We start from the raw sequence: 18,233 nt of genomic DNA, 5'->3' as shown, positions 1-18,233 counted from the left end.
ATATATATATATATATATATATATATATAAGATTTTACATATACTTTAATATATTTAGCATGTATTGAATTATCTGCCATCTAAGGGAGGGGTTGGGGGAAAGAAGGGAAAAGTAATAACAGAAGGTCAGTGTTAAAAATTACCCATGCATATGTTTTATTAAAAAAGGTATAATAAAAACATTAATGAAGGGGGTTTAGCAGTACCATGTCTTAAACTGTAATGTAAAGTAATAATTATCAAAACTATCTGGTACTGCCTCAGAAATGAGAAGATATATAAAGGTATTTAATCCAAATTACAGCAGCAAGTATTGTATTAATAAGTGTAAAGACTTAAGATTTGGGAGAAGCATTATTTGGTAAAAACTGAACAGGAAAAGTGGAAACCAGAAACCATACATAAATCAATATCTTGTTCTATTTATCAAGATAAAATGAAAAAGGATAAATTAGACAGATATAAAGAGAAATATTACAAGAAAATTAGAAGAAAATGAACATATTACTTATGAATAGGTATGCAATTTATGATTAAATGAGAGATAGTAAACTTAGCTGTAAAATGGATAGTTTTTGGTTATATTAAATTAAAATGTTTTTGACAAATATAGTAGAAAGAAAGCAGAAAATTGGGGAAAATTTATAGTTTCTCAGTTAAAGGTCTCATCTCAAACAAATAAATAAATTTCAATAAAGAACTTCGTCAAATTTATATGAATACAAATTATTCTCCTGTTGATAAATGGTTAAAGGATATGATGTGGTAGTTTTCCAATGAAGAAATCAAAATAATTTATAGTCATATGAAAAAAATGCTCTATATCTTTATTCATTAGGAAGTGCAAATGAAAATTATCTTGAGACAACATTGAGACATTGCTAGGGAAAATGCAAATGTTAGAGGACATGAATAAATTGGTACACTAATATATTGTTGGTAGAATTGTGAACTTATTCCGCCATTTTGGAGAACAATCTGTACTTAGATTCAAAGAGTTATTAAACTGACTGTACCCTTTGGGAAAAAAAGGTATATGCCTTGAAAAGGTATATATTCCAAACATTATTAGGGCAGAAGGAAAAGAACATATAGATTCTAAAATATTTATGGCAGCTTTCTTTGCTCTGACAAGAACTTTAAATTTCAGGGATGCTTTTGAATTGGGGAATGGCTAAAGAATTTGTCATATATGACTGTGACAGAATACTATTATATTATACTAAATGTGAGCTCAGTGATTTTAGATAAATATGGAAAGACCTGCATAAAATAATTAAAAGTAAATTCAGCAGAACCAAGTGAATATAGTTCCAAAAGCAGCAATTATGTGTTAATAATAACTTTGAATGAATAAAACATTTTTACTATTATAAATATCCAAACTAATTTTAAGGATATATAAAATAAGATTCTTTCTATATCAAGAGAAAGAATTGGTAAAAGATATATCTATTTATGTCTAATGAAAACCATCTCTAGGATGAAGGGGTAAGAAAATAAAGTTACATGATAACATACATTTAAAAGTAATAGCAAGTTGTGCGTAGAAGATTTTCAGTTTCATGTATAATTATATATGTTATGAAAATTCTTGTTGTATTCCACAAATTAAAAAAAAAATGAAAAAAATGGGTGAGTTCCTTTAAAAAAAATAGAGGCTGGAGGTCATTTGTGTTTTATCATGTCCATCAGATTCTTGATGATTGAATACATTCTTTCTCACTTTTAACTTCTGTCTGACTTTGATTCTGTGACTCTGGGAAAATTTCTTTACCCCCTAAAAAATGAAAGATTAGGAAAAGAAGTGTGTCAAGTATGGTCTTAGCTCCTACTCCCCCAAAATTTGAATGACTCCTCATTGCCACCTCTGTCTTCTTTTGAATAAAGGGCAGAAAAAAATTTTGAGTACTTTGTTTTGACATAAAGATCTGATCTTTTGGTTTTTGTAAAATCTCAGGTGTGCAGGAAGATATTTCTATTTCAGAGAAATCCTGATGTATAAAGGGGATAAGTCATTTTTCTTGCTGATTTCTGCATTTGGGGTACTCTTTTTCCATTCTCACAAAGTTTGGACATTTAATTTGGGTACCACTAGGGAACTCCAAGGAAAAAAAATGAGGACCTACATCTCAGAGTTTTATATGAATTCAGGAGTCAGAAGTGCTCTCAGTGATTTAGTACCAAGAGTCAAAGAAAGGAACCATTTGGGATTCTGATATTAAATATCCTGGATCCCTTTCAAATAAAAATCAAAGTATACCTATGGGACTATATATCAGACAATATCTGCATTATTTGAACTCTTCCTTCGGAAGTGAGATTATTCAACTGACTTAAGTAAAAGGGTCCTGTATCTCACATGAAGATGAATTTCCCCAAATCTTCCTCATTCTAGGTCTCATTGCCTTTTCTGTGAAATAATGGTTTTAAAGCAAATAATCTCTAGTACAACCTAGCTTTAAATTCTCTGGTCTTATATATAGAAAAATCAGTAAAGTTTTTTTCCCCACAAGTGATCCATGAATGAGGTGGAAGAAATTATGAAACACATTAAACAAGAAGTTGTATGAGGAAAGAAAGGGCTGTAATAAATAAAGATAGGGGGAACCAGATCCTTTCTTTCAGACAAGATCTGCTTAAATAAGACTCAGAACAGAGTTTCTGAAAGAGATTGTGTTTGTTATTTTTCCCAGCTCTTGGTAACTTCAGTGAAATATGAAAAACAAAAACAAAAAAACAAAAAAAAAACAATTCTGGGCAACTAGAGGTGGGTTTTTCCCAGTCAAGCAGGAGGGATGAGTTACTGAGTCATATGGTAACCAGTTATGACATATAAAAGGAAGGAAAAAAAAGGAGAAAGAACACATTATAAATAGATTGCAATCACTATCTTTCCATCTCCCATCTCTTTGTTTGATCACTCTCTATATAACAAAAATCTTGAACTCCAGTCTTACATTTGAGTCCAAGCTGAGTCTTCATGAGTCATTAAGATAAGAGGAACTTCCCAATGTTTACAACTTTTATAACCACGGATTTATTTGCCAAGACTTTGCCTCAATATTAGTGACAGTGTGCTGACTATGTGGAAGTTAATGGTGGTCAGATGTTGAAGAGTGAACATTCTGCTTGTGGAAGTTCTTTTGCTCAGGTTGGCACACCTATCTGGAACTGAAATAGAATGGGTAGTTACTTATTCATTTTTAAAATTCTATGCCTCCTACTACTTCCCTTCTCTTGCCTTTATGTTTTGTCTCCAAAATACAGTGGCAGTGTCTGTATAGTGGTGAGAAGGCTGGTGTCTTGGTCAGGAAGCTCTGGGTCCCAGTGTTCCCTCTGTCACAAAGTAGCTGAAAGACTCAAATCACTCGATCTTTTAGAGATTCAGGCACCAGTCTCAGACCCTCAGCTATAGAGATGGTCATAACCTGCATTAGAAGGGGGAGTTTCCTCTCTTGAATTTTCCTGTATTCTTGACAGTGCTTGTATCTCCCCCAAATGTATGTCTTTCCCCCCCTTGTCTCCCTCTTTCCTTCTAGATTCTGTGGATCCTTTCACAAACTTCATGTGTCTAATGCCAACGATCCTTCAGAAGAATCTTTTGCTCATGGACTTTCATAGTCACCCTCCTAATCACATTTCCTCTTTCTTTTTCTAACATCTCTATGATTTTGCAGTTTTTAACTCCACTTTTGATCCTATTTCCTTGGCTTTCCTACTTTCTCTTTCCTTCTCCATTTTAGTTTGGGTATGCTCCACCAGGAGGGTGTTGAGGTACAGGAACTTACCAAGCAGAGGGTAAAGTCCTAAGGGGAGGGAGATGACATATGCAGGTGGCAGTTTCAGAGTTTTATTGCATTTTGAAGAATGATCAGTTTCTGGATCTCATGAAGTCAAGGAAAGTAGCTCAATGAGAAATGAGAACAGACCAACCTGGCTTGTTTAATGTTCAGTATATAGGACATTCCATCTCCAATGTGTCTGCCTTTGCATGAATCTCCAATGTCTGGGACACCCCCATTTATCTTTACCTATTAGAATCCTCATATTACTTCAAAACACAGCTCAAGAACCACTTTTTACATGAAGCCTTTTCTGATCATCTGGTCCTTTATAGTCCATTATCTTGTCTGTCTTCTTCCTCCCCACCCCACCACAGCCCACCTTAAAGCCTTCTCTTTTCCCATCTTTTACTATCCCTTACTTTGGACTGATTTTCTATTTTAAATACCAAGTTCTGACATTCCATTAGTATAAGAAATATTTGATATCAACTTTTCAAAATAAGTAACTATGACATTCATAGTCTTACAGTATTTTTCTTCTAGTGTCTTCTCTCTGTTAGTTATTTCTTATTTATCCTCTAGTTTTGTTTGTTTGTTTGTTTTGCATTATTTATCCACAAGTAGGCTCCTCCATTAGAGTATGCCTTTTTCTTCAATTTTTATCCCGAAGGCTTAGGATAGAGCCTGCTATATAGTAACTCCAGAATAAATGTCCATTATTTTTCTCAGGATCTCCATAAGAAGACCATCCCTCTCTTTTTACTTCTCTCTTTTTATTTTAAAGAGATACCTTGTTTCCAGAGTTAAGGCCCATCCAAAAAAGTGTATCCTGATCTTGACATAAAAGCAATCCTTTGGAATCATCCTCTGGATGAACTTAGCCACAGCAAAATCCCAGAATTGTTTTATTCTAGTGCTAGCTGGTCTCTGAGCAAAAAGAAGTACCTGTAGTACCCATGTTCTGTTTAGATTGCCCTGCTATGAATCAGATTTTTCTTCTTGTTGCTTTTAATCCTCCTTGTCAGGGCTGTAGCTCACTTCATAGCCACTAGTATATTAATGAAATTTACCCCCATTAAAGCGAGTTGCCTACTAGAAGTGTCCCTTGTACATTTGTTTAGTTTCCCTTTTCTGAAGGAATAAACAAACCTACATGCTTATGATCACTATTATTTCCTTTATTTTTTATTTATTATTTTATTGTATTTTTCAGAGTTAACTGTGGTTGTGATAACTTGCATGACTTCTTTGGTAGTTAACAGTCACTGCAAAACCTCTTTGTTTGTTTCTTTTTGTTGTTTGTTTGTTTTGTTTTCTTTCTTTTTTTTTCATCATTGACTGATTGTTAGAGCAAGGAAAAGTTAGATGACTTTTTAGTTTTCAAAGGTTTTCACTTGAAGGAAAGGCTCTCTGACTCCAAGGTAGTATTTTTATTTGCGGAGACAGATGTACTTCTAATAGGCCTGGACTAAAAACCATTTTGTATTTGTTTATCTATTTAAAATTAATGTTTTACTGGGACGCTAATACATTGTTGGTGGAGTTGTGAAAGAATCCAATCATTCTGGAGAGCAATTTGGAACTATGCCCCCAAAGTTATCAAACTCTGCATACCCTTTGATCCAGCATTGCTGCTATTGGGCTTATATCCCAAAAAAAATACTGAGGAGGGGAAAGGGACCTGTTGTGCCAAAATGTTTGTGGCAGCTCTTTTCGTAGTGGCTAGAAACTGGAAGATGAATGGATGTCCATCAATTGGAGAATGGTTGGGTAAATTATGGTTTATGAAGGTTATGGAATATTATTGCTCTGTAAGAAATGACAAACAGGAAGAATACAGAGAGGCTTGGAGAGACTTACATCAACTGATGCTGAGTGAAATGAATAGAACCAGAAGATCTCTGTACACTTCAATGTTGTATGAAGATGTATTCTGATGGAAGTGGATATCTTCAACATAAAGAAGATCCAACTCACTTCCAGTTGATCAATGATGGACAGAAGCAACTACACCCAGAGAAGGAACACTGGGAAGTGAATGTAAATTGTTAGCACTACTGTCTATCTACCCAGGTTACTTACACCTTTAGAATCTAATACTTAACGTGCAACAAGAAAATGGGATTTGCACACATATATTGTATCTAGGTTATATTGTAATACATATAAAATGTATGGGATTGCCTGTCATCTAGGGGAGGGAGGGGAAAATTTGGAAAAATGAATACAAGGGATAATGTTATAAAAAAATTACTCATGCATATAATACTGTCAAAAAAATTTTTATAATTATAAAAGAAAAAAAAGAAAAGAGAAGGAAATTAAATAAAAAATTAAATAAATGTTTTACCCAATAGATTGAATAATATCCCCTTGAAGGCAGGTTTTTTTTTCATTTACTTTTTTTTTTTCCCTCCTGAATTCAGCAGTGTCCTTACATATGAGAAATGTTACTTGGCCTTTACTGTTGTTTGCCCTTCTTTCTTGTAGAGTATAACATCAGGGACACATGACCATAATTTCCAAGTGATTGGATTTAAGTAATGGAGGACTGTGCAAGGTCATGCGCTTCATTTTCTATTCCAGAGCCATCTGGGTTCAGTAACTAGATAAAGATCAGGAAAAGTGGAGATGCATTAGGATTACTAGGTGAGAACTCAGGTTGTCTGGACAGTGACAAGGTGAGAATTCAGGTTGTCTGGACAATACAAGGTGAGAACTCAGGTTGACTTGACAGTTCTCTGGCTCAGACCTTTGGTTTGGGCCTTTAAAGGGAGTTTACACCTTAGGAATTCTAGGAGGAGCAAGTTCATTGGTTGAAGTGGTTCTTCCCAGAAGCCCTTGCATTATCCCACGCCCATTCTCTGGGAGGATAAAAAGAGGCAACATTGAGCCTGGAGAGCAGTCTGGACTGGGGAAGGACAAGAGCTGGAGGAGATTCAGAGCCAGGATTCAGGAAGAAGAAGAGGCTGGCTGGAGGCTCCAGAAGCCTCCCAAGAAACCTGCTCATAGAGGAAAAGATTATACAGAAAAGAAACCTCCTCCCAGAGAAGGATTACAACTGAGAGACGACCAGACCCTCACAATTTAAGAACATTACATTTGGCATCCACACGTGGTGCAAGGACTTTTCCTTATCCTTACAAGGACTTATTCTGAGCCCTTCAGAGGAGCTATACTGGACCATAGCAATTTGGTGCCCAAACAGTGACAGACACGGTCCTGATTCCAGTGGAAAAGCCTCCCATCCAGATCTCAGTCTCTCTGACCCAGAACTGTGAGTAACAAGGAAACTTTGTTAAAGATTAAGTGAGCATTCTAATAGATAAATAAGGAGCTTGACTTGTTAAGGACTAAACCACAAATCTCTTATAACTGAAATGGGGCAGATGTTAGCTAAATACAATCCCTTGACCTCAGCAGACTCAGCCCCAGCCCCAGAGGCAGCCTCAGCTCCAGCCCCATTCAGGAGTGGTACTATAGAGAGTATAATTAAGATAATTGAGGAGCAGAGTTTACTTGTAACCTGGGTACAGATTGCTAAACTCTTGGCTGCATTAAGACACACATCCCCTTGGCTCTTAGAGGAAGAAAAGATAGATGTAGATAAGTGGAAGCTAGTGGGATTTGAAATGAAATAATTTCATGCAAAAAATGGGCCTCGTTCAATTTCTGCAGAAGTATTTTATATCTACAACATAGTTCAATTAGCCTTAAACTATCAAGCAAGTTGTAGGAGAAGGAAAAGTTTTAAAAATGAACAGAGGAGGAAGTGTGAGGAAAAAAGGAAAGATCAAGATCTTGCCCAAGAGCAAGAGGATTTAAATGAGGAATTAGGGTATGATTCTCTTGAAGAAGCTTCAACCCTGCCTAGAGAACAGATTATTTACAGGCCCACATCAACCCCACCTTCAGAGGTGGAGGAAGAAGAAGGAGGGGAAGAGGCAGAAACACAAACAGAATTGCCTGTGAAGCAGCCTAAGCCTATGACAAGATTAGAAAAAGCATTGGTTAAAGCTAAGAGAGAAGGACAGGATATAAGTGATTTTATGCATGCATATCCTGTGATTGAAAAGATTTATTCTGTAGGTCATAAAAGGAGAAAATATGCACCTTTAGATTTGAATAAAATTAAGGATTTGAAAAAAGGTTGTACCCTTTATGAGGCTACATCAGCTTATGTTAAAATGTTACTAGATGGTTTGTCTTATGAAGTCCTAACCCCGAATGATTGGAAATCCATAGCAAGGACTTGCCTGGAACCTGGAGAAAATTTGCTATGGCTTGCGGAGTTTCATGAATTATGTAAAATTCAAGTCAGATGCAATTTGGAAATAGGAGTTAACACACAATTCACTTTTGAGCACTTAGCTGGTGAAGGTCGGTATGGAGAGAATTCAGAACAGATTAATTATACCATGACAATATATGAGCAAATTGCTAAGGCTGCAATAAAAGCTTGGGGTGTCTCCTCCCTGGACAGAAAGATCGGGGAGAGGCTTTCACTAAAATAGAGCAAGGTCCCAATGAACCTTTTGCAGATTTTGTGGGACGTTTGCAAACTACTGTCAAAAGAACTAGTGGAGAAAATGCAGCTACAGAAATAATGACCAGACATCTGGCTAAGGAAAATGCCAATGAGATTTGCAAAAGAATTATATGGGGAGTAGACAAAGATGCTCCTTTAGAGGAGATCATAAGACATTGTGCTACAGTGGGAACAAATGCTTTTTACACCCAGACAATGATAAACGTGGAAAGACAGGGTCCCTCCTGACAAGGGACTTCTAGAGAAACTAGGCGATGTTTTCAGTGTGGAAAAATTGGACATCTAAGAGCTCAGTGTAGGTATGGAGATATAATGAGAAGACAGGGTGAGAGAAGACCTAAAACCCAATGTCCAAAATGCAACAGAGGACTCCATTGGGCATCAGAGTGTAGAATAATTCAGGGAAACAGGATGAGGGGCCCAGGTCCAGGGCCCCAGGCAAAAAAGACTTGGGGCATGATGGCAGCTGATGTTACACGTAAAGAACCTTTAGAAGGTCAGGACTCTGATTTGATCAACCAGCAGAAAAGCAATCACATGGCAGAAAGGGATTACCTGATAAACCAGCCAAAAGGCAATCAGATTGCAAAAATGGATTACACTTTAAACCAACAGGGCTGTGTCCAGTGCAAACAACTCCAATGTAATTGCCAGATGATGAGAAGAGATTTAGAAAGTGGTAAATAGAAGAAAATTAGATAGGTTAACTGCCTGGGAGAGAGGGTTTGCTTGTATTTTAACAGACAGAAGAAAACAGATGAGGAAGGAAATAGATGGGTGGCAACAAGCACCTGGAGAGAGACAGAAAAAGAGAAAAACCTCAAAACAAAGGAGAAGATCTAAGATACATCTCACACCGAAAGACCATGGCTAATAAAAAGACTGTTAAAGAACTTTAAAACCAGCAGGAATCATTGGAATTCCTAACACAAGATGAGACTAATGGACAATGGACTTATGGACATTTATAAATTCTCAATTTATGATTATTTGATCATGTTATTTGTTACATACTTCTAGCATGTATTATGTTACTATGTGCTTATGTAATTATATGTAATACCTCCCATATTGATGGATTTATGTTTCAAGGTCATGACTGTCCTATGTTCTAAATCAAAAGAAAGGGGGAGATGTTAGGATTACTAGGTGAGAACTCAGGTTGTCTGGACAGTGACAAGGTGAGAATTCAGGTTGTCTGGACAATACAAGGTGAGAACTCAGGTTGACTTGACAGTTCTCTGGCTCAGACCTTTGGTTTGGGCCTTTAAAGGGAGTTTACACCTTAGGAATTCTAGGAGGAGCAAGCTCATTGGTTGAAGTGGTTCTTCCCAGAAGCCCTTGCATTATCCCATGCCCATTCTCTGGGAGGATAAAAAGAGGCAACATTGAGCCTGGAGAGCAGTCTGGACTGGGGAAGGACAAGAGCTGGAGGAGATTCAGAGCCAGGATTCAGGAAGAAGAAGAGGCTGGCTGGAGGCTCCAGAAGCCTCCCAAGAAACCTGCTCATAGAGGAAAAGATTATACAGAAAAGAAACTTCCTCCCAGAGAAGGATTACAACTGAGAGATGACCAGACCCTCACAATTTAAGAACATTACAGAGATGATTTAGGAGACTTGGGTCTTTTGAAGCTAAGATGTTTTATAAAAATTATTTTTAATATACATTATTTTATGAATTATGTTGGGAGAGAAAAATCAGAGCAAAAGGGAAAAACCAGGGAGGAGAAAAAAAATAAAAAAAGAAGTGAACATAGCATGTATTGATTTATATTCAATCTCCATAGTTCTTTTTTCTGGATGCAGATGGCATTTTCTGTTCAAAGTCTATTGGGATTTCTTTGTATCATTGAACCACTGAGAAGAACTAAGTCTTTCATAGCTGATCACCACACATTATATTCTGTAGAATGTATTCCTGGTTCTTCTTATTTCACTCAGCATCAATCAGTTCATTTAAATCTTTCATGGCCTATCTAAAATCAGCTTGTTCATAATTTTTTATAGAATAATAATATTTCATTATCTTCATTTTTAATGCTAGTAAATTGTTTTTTTTTCCTTTCTTTTTTCTAATTTAATCTATTTTGTTGTTGTTTTTTCATTAATTAGTTCAATATTTTTCTTAGTTTTGATTTTATTACTCCTTTGTATTTCAGAATTTCTAATTAAATATTTAATTGTGGGATTTAAATTTCTTCTTCTTCTTCTTTTTTTAGCTTTTTTAATTGTATGCCCCGTTCATTGATCTACTCTTTCTATATTTTATTAATATAACTATTTAGAGATATAAAACTTCCTCTAAGAACTATTTTAGTTGTATCCTATGGATTTTGGTATGTTGTCTCATTATTGTTATTCCCTTGGATGAAATCATTGTTTGTTTCTGTGATTTGTTGTTTGGCCCATACATTCTTTGGATTTAGATTTTTTTAATTTCCAATTGGTTTTTTAATCTATCTTTACCTGATCCTGTATTGTGTATAATTTTTATTGCATCATGGTTTGAAAAGGATCATTTACTACTTTATGTTATTCTTCATTTGACTGTGAGATTTTTTCATGACCTAATACATAGTCAATTTTTGTATAGGTGCCATGTACTACTAAGACCAAAATGTATTTCTTTCTATCCTTATTGAATTTTCTTCAAAGGTCTATCATATCTTAAGTTTTATAAGATTCTATTAACCTCCCCAGTTTCTTCCTTGTTTATTTTGTGTTTAGATTTATCTAACTCTGAGACAGGGAAGTTGAAGTTGCTCATTATTATAGTTTTGCTATCTATTTCTTCCTGTGAGTAGTCTAATTTCTCTATGAATTTGGATGCTGTACCACTTGGAGCATATACAATTAGTGTTCATACTACTTCATTGTCCATGTTACCCTTTCCCAAGATGTAGTTTCCTTCCTTCTTTATCTCTTTTAATTAAATCTTTTTTTTTTTTTTGCTTTATTTGCTTTTGCTCTATGATCAGATCAAAACTGTTACCACTGCTTTTTTTTTTAACTTCAGCTGAAGCATAATAAATTCTGCTCCATCCTTTTAATCTTTACTCTATCTGTGTTAAATGTATTTCTTGTAGACAACATATTATTGTATGATTCTGTTTTTAATCCACTCTGCTATTTGCTTCCATTTTATGGGAGACTTTATCCCATTCACATTTGCAATTATGATTACCAGTTCTGAATTTCCCTCCATCCTATTTTCTCCTCTCTATATACTTTTTTTGTTTGCTGTTTTGTTTTATTTTTGCTGAGGCAATTGGGGTTAAGTGACGTGCCCAGGGTCACACAGCTAGGAAGTGTTAAGTGTCTGAGACAATATTTGAACTCAGGTCCTCCTGACTTCAGGGCTTCTATCAACTGTGCCATTTAGCTGCCCTCTCTGTATATACTTTAGTTTTCTCTTTCTACCCTGTCCCTCCTGAATAGTGTTTTGTTTCTAACCCATCTCAACATGCCCTCTCTTCTATCACCCATCTTCCATTTTCTTATTCCTTTCTCTTAGTGCTTCCGCCCTCCCTACTTTCCAGCCCCCCTTTTTTCTTTCCCTTTCTCCTCCTACTTCCTTATGGGGTAAGACAAATTTCTATACCTAACTAAGTATGTTATTAGTTCTTTAAACCAAAACTGATTAGATGAAGCTTCAGACAATGCTTATCATCCTGCCTTCCTTCCCTCTATTGTAATATGTCTTTTTTTGTTTCTTCATGTGGTCTAATTTGTCTCATTTTACTTCCTTCTTCCTCTCAATAAAAATCTTTTTTCACCCCTTAATGCTTTTTTTTTCTTAAAATCATCACATCAGAGTCCATTCATATCCACACCCTCCAATTATATATACCCCCCTCTAATTGCCCCAAACAGAAACAGTTCTCAAGAGTTATAAATATAAATCTGCATCTAGGGATATAAACAATTTAACCTTTAAATTATATATATATATATATATATATATATATATATATATATATATATATATATATATATATATATATATATGTACATATATATATATATATGTACATATATATATATATATGTACATATATATATATATATATATATATATATATATATATATATATATATATATATCCTCTGCTTAACTTTCTATGCTTCTCTTGAGTCCTATGTTTGAAGATCTAATTTTTTGTTTAGTTCTTTTTTTTCCAATATAAATAAAAAGAGTGCTTTTTTATTGAAGACTCATCTCCTCACCTGAAAGATGATGTTCAGTTTCACTGGGTAGTTGATTCTTGGTTGTAACCCCAGGTTCTTTGCCCTCTGGAATATGGTATTTCAGGTCCTCCAGTACTTTATTGTAGAAGATGCTAGATTCTGAGTGATCCTGACTGTTGTTCCTGGATACTGAAATTGTTTTTTCTGGATGCTTGCAGTATTTTATCCTTGAGATTATATTTCTGGAGTTTTACAACAATGTTCCTTGGGGCTTTCTTTGTGGGATCTTTAGTAGGAGGTGATCAATGGATTCTTTCAGTGACTATTTCCTCCTCTGATTCTAGTATGTCAAGGATGTTTTTTATGATCTCTTGAAGAATGCTGTCCAGATTCTTTTTTTAGTCATGGCCTTCAGGTAAACCAATAATTTTTAAATTGTCTTTCCTGGATCTGTTTTTCATATAAGCTGTTTTTCCAATGAGGTATTTTACATTTTCTTATATTTTTTATTCTTTTTAGTTTGTTTGACTGATTCTTGATATCTCATAAAATCATTAGCTTCTATTTGCCCAGTTCCAGCTTTTAATGTATGATTTTTCTTAGTTTGTTTTGGTATTTTCCCCTCCATTTTATTAATTCTACTTTTTAAGGTGTTGTTTTCTTCAGTAGATGTTTTTTTTTTTTTTTTGCATTTGACCAATCATGTTTTTAAGGAATTGATAATTTCTTCAGTAGACTTATTTTGTTTTCTTTATTCAATTTCTATTCTTCCTTTTCAAAACTGTTGACTTTTTCTTCCATACATCTTGTTTCTTTTCTTGCTCTTATTTGTCTTTTAAAATTGTTTATGAATACTTCTAAAAAGCCTTTTGAAGCTTGAGAGCAATTCATATCACCTTTTGAGATTTCCCCCATGGGCATTTTGTACTCATCTCAGTTGGTGTTTTTTTCTTCTCTGTCACCACAGTAGCTTTCTATGGTTGAAGTTATTTTCTGTTTCTTGCTAATTTTGTTTCTTCTCTTTCTAGTCTCCTTTCCCCCCATTTTGTGACTTTTAAGGTCTAGTTCTGCTCTTGCATTACAGAGACTGCTGTCCCAAACTTCTCATATAGCTCTGAGCCTTGGCTTTGAGCAGAGGGACCTCTTGTGTTTGGTGTCTTGCTCAAAGGATGGGGTAGCCCTACCTCTCTCCAGGCAACAATGCAACTTGCTGCAAATATTTTTTCATAACATTCTGCCTTCCTTCTAATCTTAACTTCATTGGGTTTTTTGTGCAAAAACTTTTTAATATAATATGATCAAAATAATTCGCTTTATAATGATCTGTATTTCTTGTACATTCATGAATTCTTCCCCTTCTAATGAATCTGACAAACTATTACTTGAATTCTTAATTTGTTTTGGGTATCATCCTTTATGTCTAAATCATTTACTCATTTTTATTTCATCTTGGTATGGAGTATAATATTTTGGACCACACTTAGTTTTTATCACACTGTTTTCTAGTTTTCTCAACATTTTTTGGTAAATAGTGAGTTCTTGTCCCAAAAGCTTAGATCTTTGAGTGTAATCAAACACTAGAGTTCTGAGGTTTTTATTCTTGTTTGCTATGTACCAGCTCTTTTCCATTGTTCCACTACTCTTATTTCTTAGCTAGTATGAGATTATTGTGATCATTACCACTTGATAATGCAGTTTGAGATCTAATATGACAAGGCCACTTTCATTAGAATTTTCTATCACTTATTTTTCTTTTTATTCTTGATTTTTTGTTCTTTCAGATCTGCATTATTATTATTTTTAGATTTACAAAATGTTTTTTGGCAGTTTCATTCCTATGACAACAAACAAGTAAATTAGTTTAGGTAGATTTCTTGTTTTAATTATATTGATTTGGCCTAAGCAGAGACTCTCCTGCAAGAAAGAAGTTGCCTGTGACAGAAGTTGTGTGAGTCAAAACATTCAACCTGGTTTTCCCCATTTTATTCATTTTTGGTCAGAGGGAGGGAAAAAAGACCAGATCAGATTCTTCTGGTTCCATATGGGATTACTTATAATTTCAGTGTGAATAACATTTCTTTTTAAAAATCTCCATGTTGCTTCCCTATTGGGTAATCCCCTAGTAATATATATATGAGTGTGTGTGTGTGTGTGTGTGTGTGTGTGTGTGTATACCAGGATATTTCACTGTCTTGAGATGTTTCCTTCTTTCAGATTCAAGTGTATAGGAACTGAAGGAGATTCAGTCAAGCCCAGTTTTCCAGCTAGTTCTGACTTATGTGTTCCTAGCTGACTTTCCCTCAATATTTGTGCAATTCCTGTGTTCCAATAAAAAGTTATCATGAGGATCTTCCATCTGGTTTCCATGGTGCTCTTTGTAATCATCTACTCTACTGGTACAGGTAAGGAGTAGACTGATCTATCAAGAGAAAGAACTATGAATATAGAGGGGAATTCAATAAAGGTCTTTATCTGTTGTCCTAGACAAGCTGGCTTTGGGACCTCTCTAACACTAAGGAAAATTAAGGGAAAGCTTCATACACTTAGTTTAAGGAGCTCATTATTGGAATAAATTTAGGTAGACAATGCTGCATTTATGACCATTAGGAAGAAGGGCTAAGAGAGCAGGGGTATGAGAGATCTTGCACTGAAAGATTCATATTTTTTATAAAGAACCTTTCAAAAGCACAAAAAATTAGTACATCTTAAAGTAGGTAAGTCCCATATGTTTTCAGAATCGCATCACATTTGTAGGATCCTGTTTGAAAGATCTGAGATATCAACTAATAAAAGTCCTATCCCATTTTATAAATGATAAAACTGAAGTCACTGACTTGTCCAAGGTCACAGAAACAATGTAAGTAACAGAGTTTGGATTCAAACTCAGAGGTAATACACCAAAGTGGAGGAAAAATGTTCATAATTTTTCTTGCTACATGGATCCCTACTAAAGTGTACAATGCCTGGGATATAGTAAATATTTAAGAAGTACTTGGTTATTAAATAATTTACAATATCTCTTGCTCTCTTTATCTCATGCCCAACAAAATGGTTCTATTTGTTCATGTATACTCTTATTCATGTATATTCTTATAGCCAGAGCTACTAGGATCATATTTCTTTTAAGCACTGTTATATTATTTCCCAAATTGAGAATTGTCCCATTGCTTCAATTTCTTTATTCCCACAAATTATTTATTTTTGTATTGACAACATCCTCAGCAGGTTGCTTATGAACAGACATTGAGATGCACCAAGTTGTACTTGAAAGAGTACATCCTATATTAAAAATCACAAGACCTGCTTAGAGTATTTAATACTTATGTGAATCTATGCTATTCCTTTTTTCCATGAGCCTCAGTTTCTATATCTTTAAAATTAAAGTGAATAGTTTAGATGATTGCTAGCATCCCTAATCCAAATACTCTGGTTTTCTTTCTTTTGGTATAAAACACATTTCTAATGTCAAGGGATGATTTTTCTTGACTTTTTTCAAACAAGAATCTACCTGAATCCATTTTGTTATTTGCAGTAATAGTTAGCACTTTAAGTGTTTGTTTGTTTGTTTGTTTGTTTTCTTTTCTTTTTTCTTTTATTTTTGTTTTTTTTTTGTTTGTTTTTTTATTTTTTATTTTTTTTTGTTTGTGTGTGTGTGTGTGTGTGTGTGTGTGTGTGTGCGTGCGTGTGTGTGTGTGTGCGTGCGTGTGTGTGTGTGTGTGTGTGTGTGTGTGTGTGTGGTTGTGTGTGTGAGAGAGAGAGAGACAATCATAGTTAAATGACTTATCCAGGAACAGACACTCCAGTAAATGTCAAGTGCCTGAGGCCATATTTATACTTGGGTCTTCCTTACTCTAGAGCCAGGGCTCAATCCATAATGTCTCCTAGCTGTTCCTGCTTTAAGTTTTTTAAAGTGTTTTTCTACTTATTAGTGGCATTCTACAAATGAGGACTCTTAGATCATGTGATTAATCCAAGATAACAAAGATAAAACATTTGTCTGAGGTCAGATGGAAGTTTGGGATTCCTGATTTTAAGTCTAGCTCTCTATCAAGAGGCAGAAACACATTTGTTTATTGAGTAGAACTGAGACATAGTGAGACATAATATATCAATGAAAACTCAGGTCCAATCTCTATACCCATTTCATTCTTCTTCCAATCTTTTTAAGGTAGTTTAGTATAAATAAGATGTCTCCTATTTTATAGATAATTGAATAAATACTCAAAAGGTCAGATTTATAAGGTTAAAGTATTCTTAAAAATGGCACAATAGGAGTGGAATATACTTCTATTAATTAGACCTGGAATTTTTTTTTATTATGCCATATTATATTCTTTACTGAAAGATTACATTTCTAAAAATGAAATTAATGAATGAACCCTCTAATCTGTGATTCAGATTATGATGAAAGCTTTTTTTTAATAGGTTTTTAAACAAAGATTTTAAAATACTTTTTTTCTTCTTTTTACAGGGTATAGTTGGTTTTCTGACAGTAGGGAATGTCAAAAGAGAAAGGGAACATGTACATTTCAACTCTGCCACTCTCCTGATATAGTTTTAGGATACTGCGGCTTTCACACCAAAACATGTTGTGTGTCAAGAGACTTTGTGACTTTCCGTAAAACTCCTTATAAATGAAGGCTTTGTGATATGGAAAGTATGGAAGGTGATATAAAAATATAGAAGATGTGCATGTACATGCACAGTACATCACAAAGAAGATGGAACTTAGTACAAAAAAATGCTCCTTTTAATAAAGAAAAATCAATTGGAAATTAAATTTCCTAAAATAGAAATTATTCCTGCATCTTTGTTCATTTGAAAGGCTGATAAGTCTATATCATAATAAAGAACACACACACACACACACACACACACACACACATATCCTTATACAGAGGAGGAGGAAAGCTTACAATGTTGAAGCCAAGAAGACCTGGATTTTGGTTGTACCTCTGATATACAACTGTGGGAACCTGAAACAAGTTACTACCTTTTCTGTATTCTAGAAAAACCTGTAAGATTTTAAGGGAAAATAAAGTTCAGATTTAGCATATTAGTACTGCATTAGTACAGGAAATTTCCCCATGTAGAAATCCCCTATACTGATGAAACCATAAATTAAGTTCTTTTACCTATCTTACTCAGCAATCATTGAGTTTTGGAATTTTGCTGTTGGTAATATTTCCTTTATTGATAGATTATAGTTCCTGTACAAATAGCTTTAGGGGTTGCTCTACACTCAACAATTAACCTTTTCTTACCTAGTCCTTTAGCAGTGAATTTTCTAATTCAAAACTAAATTGATCCACAGGAATAGACACACCATCTATTCAAAGTCTCCCTAACTTGATGTCTCCTATAATTTATGCAAATTCTCTCACCCATGTCTCTTCATTATTTATTCTCATATCCTCAGTCTTCCCACAAAAAAGTTCCAATATAACTCCATCCTCCCCTTCCACTGTATCATCTGGAATGCCTGCTCCATAGGAAACAGACTTTCTATCTTCATAAATCTATACATCTCACACTTCTTCAGTCTTCTATTAATTAATGTAACCAGGTAGTCTCTAATATTATGGCCTCCTTGATGATATATTTCACTACTATTTGTATCTTTATTTATTCCTCTTTGTTCACCAGTATAGGAAGAATGTTCTTTGCTACCTATTCCCACTTCATCATTCTTTCTCCACTTCATTCA

At 34.6% G+C, this 18,233-nt stretch overlaps 1 long non-coding RNA gene across 2 annotated transcripts; it reads left to right on the top strand.

Annotated features, from left to right (window-relative positions):
* The first annotated feature begins 3,038 nt into the window (after positions 1 to 3,038).
* LOC141553327 (uncharacterized) lies at positions 3,039 to 17,301 on the top strand. 2 transcript variants are annotated; one of them, XR_012485402.1, is made up of 3 exons: positions 3,039 to 3,154; positions 14,741 to 14,928; positions 16,998 to 17,301. It is a non-coding gene; the product is annotated as an uncharacterized LOC141553327 (long non-coding RNA). The 2 variants fall into 2 exon arrangements; XR_012485401.1 differs by having other exon boundaries at positions 3,078 to 3,188.
* The last annotated feature ends 932 nt before the right edge of the window (positions 17,302 to 18,233 follow it).

The sequence above is a fragment of the Sminthopsis crassicaudata genome, chromosome 2 (assembly GCF_048593235.1).
Source record: "Sminthopsis crassicaudata isolate SCR6 chromosome 2, ASM4859323v1, whole genome shotgun sequence".
NCBI lineage: Eukaryota > Metazoa > Chordata > Mammalia > Dasyuromorphia > Dasyuridae > Sminthopsis > Sminthopsis crassicaudata.
This window is presented reverse-complemented; position numbering and strand designations above follow the sequence as displayed.